This window comes from Elephantulus edwardii, unplaced genomic scaffold (assembly GCF_000299155.1).
Source record: "Elephantulus edwardii isolate Elephantulus edwardi_28Jun2011 unplaced genomic scaffold, EleEdw1.0 scaffold00107, whole genome shotgun sequence".
Taxonomy (NCBI): Eukaryota; Metazoa; Chordata; class Mammalia; order Macroscelidea; family Macroscelididae; genus Elephantulus; species Elephantulus edwardii.
This window is the reverse complement of record NW_006399857.1, coordinates 547,389-554,819: the sequence shown is the minus strand read 5'-3', so window position 1 is coordinate 554,819 and position 7,431 is coordinate 547,389. Positions and strand designations below refer to the sequence as shown.

The window sequence follows — 7,431 nt, the reverse complement described above, 5'->3', positions numbered from 1 at the left end:
GTAAGTGGAGGAGGGGGTGGGTTAAGGAAATGAGAAAGATCCGGTGTGAAAGACACTGTGTACTAACTTTGCAAGTAAACCAGTATAAAATAAAAATTTTGTATTAAAAAAATACACACAAGATAAAACAAACAAAAGACCAGTTGCCATTTAGTGAATTCCAGATCATGAAAATATCATGTGTTTTAAACTAGAAAAGAGCTCTGTACCATTTTTCTCCCTCCTGCCTCCTCCAATCCTCTCCTTGCAGGGAAACTTAAATGGGGGTCTTTGCTGGAGACCCTGTAATAAAGCCTACTGCATTTGTTGTTGAGGACCATAGAGTTGGAACCAAACCATAGCTGACACTCCAGTGGGTCTTTAGAAGCAGTAAATTGCATGGAAGGTTGCGCATCTTTCTCCTGTTGAGCAGCTGGTGGAGTTGAACTGCATACCTTTGGGATGGCAGTGCAGCTTCTTACCACAAGGCCATCAGAGCTCCATATAGTACGTTTAAAGGCTATGATTTTTCAGAAGTAGATTGCCAGGATTTTCTTATGAAGAAAGATCCTTGGAGGTCATTCAAACTGTCACCCTTTTGGTTAATAGCTGATTGCCTGAACATCTGTGCCTTTCAGGGCTTTGCTGTGGACTTAAATAGGGTCAGATTTAAATAGAATAAAATATCAGACCCTCTACAGCTGTTAACACTGAATTATTAGAACGTAAGTACTTTTTATATTAGTTAGACCTAACTATTCAACAAACAAAACTACTATACATTTCTTTTGGGGTGCCATTATAAAATGACCAAGACACCAAGGGGCTATGAATGAAAAAGTTTGGGAAGCTAGGACTCATTTCCATCTGTATATTTGAAGGTAAAACATGTGACTTTCTACCTGACACAGAAGAGGGTGAACTAGGGTGGCAATTTTTTCTTCTTCTTTTTTTAAAGTAAACTGGGCACCAAGTCCACATACCTCTCTCCCACTCACATTCCATGAGTGAACTTAGTCACACGGTCACAGCCAGTCACAGGGAAGGCTGGGCAGTATTATCTCTAGTCAAGTGGCCACATGCCTGACTTAAAATTCATATCTAGAGGAGAAGGGAAGAATGGCTTTTGATGGTCAAGTAACACTCTCTACCGCAGAGTTTATTTTCTATGATGTTTGGAATAGCATTGCGGGTGAGATGAAAACAACACTGCCAATCTGAATAGTACTGGCTGACTTTTATCTGAATGGTATTTGTTTTGATAATCTTTAATGTTTTCTTCCTCCTTTCCCCTCTGTTTCCTCCAAATACATACTTGAATCTTAGTTCTTACACATGAGGGTATAATCCTATCTGGAAATAGAGCTTTCTTTGTCCTGCTAATTAGATTATAATTGAGCAAGGTGAGTTCTAAACCTAATCACTTCTGGGCTATAATGAAAGTACTTTAGACACAAACGTAGGCATACACACACAGGTGGGACAAGTAAGAGGGGACCTCCATTTATGTGAGGACTCTTCACAAACCCAGAAATCAAGGAGTTTTCAGGAGCACCAACAAGGAAGGAACGGACATGGCTGAGGTGTTGGCTAATTTGGAAGCCTGGGCCATCTGGGCCAATTGGCAGCACCATGATATATAGAGAAGAGAGTGAGGTTGTTTACAATTACAGCTTGCTCGGCTCCACGATTAACACTCTTGGCACCAGCAGCCAGGAAATCAAAAGACGAATTGCATTAGGTAAATCTGCTGTCAGGGACCTCTCCAGAGTACTGAGAAGCAGTGATATCAGTCTAGAGACTAAGGTGTGTCTGATCTAGGCCATAGTCTGCAATTACTTGCTATGAATCAAAGAGCTAGACAATGACTAAGGATGATAGAAGAAAAATCAATGCCTTTGAGTTTTGGTGGTGGAGAAGAGTCTTGAACCACCAAGAAAACAAACAGCTCTGTCTGTCTTTGAGAGGGTGAAACCAAATTTCCCCGTGGAGGCTAGGATTTTGAAGCTTCATCTCATATACTTTAGGCATGTGGCCAGGAGGGATTGGTTCTTGGAGAAGAACATCATGCTTGGAAGAGTGGAAGGACAGCACAGGAGAGTAAGACCCCGGATGAGACGGATTGATATAGTAACGGCAATGGCGGATAGGTATGTCAGACTGGCTCAGAACAGGGCAGGGTTCAGAGCTGGTCACTACGAGTCACAGGCAACTCAATGGCACATAACAACAACAACACACCACCAGAATAGTTGTTGTTATGTGTCATCAAGTCTCTTGCGATTCATAGCGACCCTTTGTACAATAGCCCTGAAACCTATCCTGTGCCAATTTTACTGTCTCTGACACACCTCACTCATTACCCCAGTCACTGAATCAATCCATCTCATCAATGGTCTTCCTCTCTTTCTCTGTCCCTCCACCCTTCCAAGCATGACGTCCTTCTCCAAGGACTGGTCTCTCCTTGGAATATTCCCAAAGTATGTCATAAAAAGCCTCATAATCCTTGCCTCCAAGGAGCAGCTTGTTTTCACCCTCTCTAGGATGAATCTGTTTGTTCTCCTGGCAGTCTATGGTATATTCAACACTCTTCTTTAGCACCACAGCTCAAAGGCATCAGTTCTCTTTCTATCATCCCTAGTAATTGTACAGCTCTCTGACACAGAGCAAGAACTTGTGAAGACTATGGCCGGGATCAGGTATACCTCAGATGCCAGACTGACATCATTGCTTTTTAGTACTTTGGAAAGCTGACTTTCCCAATGCAATTTGTCTTTTGATTTCCTAGCTGCTGGTACCAAGAGTGTTGATAGTGGAGCCAAGCAAACTAAAGCTGTTAATAATCTCAGTCTCTTCACCATCTATCATAATGCTGCCAATTGGCCCAGTGGTGAGAATCTTTGTTTTCTTGATGTTGAGCTTCAATCCATAGTTAAGGCTGCAGTCCTCGACATTCTGTAGCAAGCACTTCAGGTTCTCCTCAGTTTCAGCAAGCAGAAGTTTTAGGAGGGAAAAAAAATTTTTCAGTTCTTTACATCTACCCACTTGTGATATTTAAAAACTAAAGTGAACTCTGATGGAATAGTCTGTAGGGAGCTACACTACTTACCAAAAAAACACCAAAATCTTTAGGAGAAAAACAAGCAATTTCCTCCCATGTCATTTACATCCTTATAAAACCAAAGGAGGGTTTACTATGAGTTGGTTCTGACCTGACAGCAATAACTAAAGAAATGAAGGAGTCCTGGAGGCACAATGGTTAATTGCTCAGCTGTTAACTTAAAGGCTGTTGGTTCAAGCTCACTCAGCGGCACTGTGGGGAAAAGACCTGGCCATCTATCTGCACATGTACAGATTACAACTTTGAGAAGACTATCAAACAATTATATCCTGTCAAATTGGATCACTATCAATTGACACTGACTGGATAGCATCTAACAACAAAGGAAACTAAGACACCCTCGTATGGCATGCCACCCTATCACTAACTGCCAGGAACTCATGACTCAGAATCTTGTTGTTGTCAGCCGCAGGGATATTTGGTCTATTTGTTATGGGTGATAGGTCTTGGGATTTGCCATGAGAACTCTTGGTGAAAGGTGGAGCCGTGATTGGGCCAGAGACATACAATCACTGCTTACAGTACAGCAAAGGAGCTGCATTCTCCATTGACTACAGTTGGACGAGTCTGAAACTTCTATAGCTCCAAGGTCTCATTAAGAACAGGAACAAAATCATGAACACAAAATTGGGTATGAGTAAAGAATATAAAGGAAATATTTATTTTTAAACTAGCAAAGAAGTCCCAAGTAAAAGAGGACTGACATAGGGGTTGGGGGAGACTGAGAAAGATGGGATAAATAATATATACTGCATTGAAACAGATGAAAGAGAGAGCTTTTTAAAAGGGATATATGATTAGATATTATTGTTATGACATGAGTACAGAATGAAGGTTGTATTGTGGAGTGGACTTGCGGGGAGGGATTGAATAACAGCGAAAGAATTTGTTCTTCTACTTTTCAAAAAGAAAAGCAAATTGGGGGAGAGGGGAGGGCAGGGAGAAAGGTGAAATGATGAATGAATGGAAATCCAAAGTTTCATTAAAATTAAAAAAATTAAAGCTGGCAAATATCAGCAAATTCAGAAAATAAGAAAATATTTTCATTCATTTCATTGTCCAAACTTTTTTATATGATTAATTATTTCAACACATCTATACAGAAATGAATCAGAAATGCTGTCATACAGAAGAGAAACATAAAATTGACACTGTGGTATACTTAAATGTGAAATTTTGTAATAAAATTGCTTTTACACCACTTACACTGATTTCTTAATAAAAACGTATAGGAGTGAAGGTGGAGGGACAGCACATGGGAGGAAGACTCTCAATGATGTGCATTGATTCAGTGACTGAGGTAGTGGGGGTAGGTGTGTCAGAGACAGTAAGATTGGCACAGGATAGAAGAGGGTTTAGGGCTGTTGCACATAGGGTTGCTATGAGTCACAGGTGACTCAATGGTACATAATAACAACAGCAACAACAACAATATAGGAGTTTTGGCTCCAGTTTGGAGCCTCCTGTTTGAAGCAGTTGGGCTCTGGAAGGTATGTCGTTTTGATTTGAACAGAGCAGGGAAACACTGCATGATTTAAAATTAAGTAAAGAGTCTGTCAGGTTGTATATTCTCTCCGTACCTATTCAATCAGCATGCTGAGGAAATTATTCAAGAAGCTGGACTCTATGAAGAGGAATATGGCCTCAGGATTGGAGGGAGATTCATCAATAACCTGTGTTATGCAGATGACATAACCTTGCTTGCTAAAAGTGGAGAGAACTTGAAGCACTTCTTGCAGAAGATCAAGGAATGCAGCCTTTAATATGAATTACACCTCAATGTCAAGAAAAAAAGTCTTACCACTGGACCCATAGGCAACATCATGCTGGATGGAGAAGAAATTGAAATTGTCAACAACTTTATCCGACTTGGACCCACAATTAACACCCTTGATACCAGCAGTCAGGAAATAAGGAGACAGATTGACTGGGAAAGTCTGTGGTTAGGGAACTCTCCAAATTATTGAGGAGTAATGATGTCAGTCTGAGGACCCAGGTGCATCTGATTCAGGCCATAGTCTTTCTGACCACTTGCTATGCATCTGGGAGCTGAACATTGAATAGGGAAGACAGAAGAATGGATGCCTTTGAGCTGTGGTATTGGAGAAGAATACTGAACATCTCATGAACTGCCAAAAAAAATGAATAAATATGTCTTGGCAAGGGTGCAGCCAGAGAGCTCTTTGGAGGCAAGGATGATGAAGTGTTGCTTCACATACTTCAGACATGTTGCTAGAGGGGATATTCTGTGAAGAGGGACATGATACTTGGAATGGTTGGTGAAGGAGAGGAAGACCCTCAACCAGGTGGACTGACATAGTAACTGCCACAAGTCAGGAAATGTGAGGAGACACAGGATACTACAGGGTTCAAATTTGTTGTTCATAGGGTTGCCATGAGTCATACTCGACATAATGACACCTAACAACAACACAGGAGTTGGTTTTTTTTTGTTTGTTTGTTTTATCCTCACAATCTCTGTTGTACTTTTATTTTCCATTACCTAACACACACATAACACAGGAGTTTTGATACACCAACACTTCTTTCTTCTACTGATTCTGTTGTAATTTTATGTCCCTGTTGTTGATATTGTTTGGAACTAAAAGACTTTGTCAACACAAGGAGTATTAGATAGGCTAAGTGGTAATGTAATGTGATGTATTACATAAGACATGTGACTTCCCACACAGATGTGCTTGTTGTTAATACTGCTACACAGGTTTTGGTTCTATTACCACAGGAATTTGGGTTGATTCTATTTTGGAAGCTCTCACCAAAAAAAAGAAAAAAACTGAAAAGTTATAGTGGCCTAGTGGTAAGAAGTTGTGGTGCAATACTAAAGGCACTAAGTTTGAATTCACAAGCTACTCCGTAGGAGAAGGATGAGCAATCTCTTCCTGAGTGATTTACTTCCTCTGTAAACTTGCTGGAGGGTCAGCTGTGAGCTGGTTCTGACTCTACAGATGTGGTGTCAGCCTTAAAGTTGGCTTCCCCCCTCACCCCATTACAATTAGCCCTCTCTGGTCTCCAGCTACCTTACAGGCACATGGTCTTGGAAATCATCAACAACAGTGGGACTGGATGAAAGAAAGAGTGCTTATCACAGTGGGCAGCAAGACTTGTGGAAGCAAGACTTGAGAGTAACTGGAATAAAACCCTGGTGAAAGCAAGACCGTTGTGATGGTGGTGATGAGACTGAGGCATTGCAGTGGAGAAACTGTTGCAAGGTGTAACCCGAGGCTTCTTGCATTTGTGCTGGCCACCATTAAAAGTTTTTGCTGTTCTTGCCAGATGTTTGAAGGAGAAGCTGACTTATAACTGCTCTGAGGCAAACCTTGATTTGACTGCTGAATTGAAACCGGAACCTGTTCAAATTGAGAAACTGTGCCTTGGAACTTGGGCTAAAATCTGGACTTGTATTGGGGGTATTCCTTGCCTCCCCACTCTCCAACTTAATTCCCTAGTTTTCAGTACCATAACTGTGAGTCTGAGTCAGTAACGAATAAGTGCATCTGAGCTGTGGTGCTGGAGAAGAGTATTGAATATACGATGAAGTGCTAAGAAAATAAAGAGATTCATCCTGGAGAGGGCTAAACCAGGCTGCTCCTTGGAGATAACAATTCTGAAGTTTCGTCTGACATGTTTTGGATATGTTGCAAGGAGGGACCAGTTCTTCGAGAGGTACATCATGTTTGGGAGGGTGGAGGGACAGCACAGGAGGGGAAGACCCTCTATGAGGTGGATTGATTCAGTGACTGGGGTAATCACGATGGGTTTGTCAGAGGCAGTGCGATTGGCACAGGATAGAGCAGGGGTTAGGGCTGTTGTACATAGGGTCGCTATGAGTCACAAGCAACTCAACGGCTCAAAACAACAACAAAAACAACAACTTGCTGCTGGTGTGGCTCTAAAGGCACCATGGGGCTGGGCTACAGGCTGTGGAACCATGAGAGACTGTGCTATTCTTGCTCCTTCTGGCCGTTTCAGAGAGACACTTACGGCCCTGTGGCTCTGTGTCCCATTTTCTGCTCTTTAGACAATGACATACAACAGTTCTTTGACAGTAACAAACTTATTTTAACTGTCAATGAGAATCACACCTTCCTCTTATAGTTTTACATGTTCAATGTGTGGAAAAACTCTTCACAGATTAGCTTTTGGCTCCATGTAGTTCAAAGTTTATTTCTCCTTTGTTACTTACAACACTTCCGGTGCTGAGAACTGTGGGGCACGTTTATAATACAATTTAGCCTTTGGCTCTTTTTTTTCCCCCTTCATTTTTTTTTTATTTAGGTTGTTTATTTTTCATTTCAATGAACATCTACAGA

At 41.4% G+C, this 7,431-nt stretch overlaps 1 pseudogene; it reads right to left on the bottom strand.

Annotated features, from left to right (window-relative positions):
- Positions 1–7,431, bottom strand: part of LOC102857026 — a 190,689-nt pseudogene that overhangs the window by 138,193 nt on the left and 45,065 nt on the right.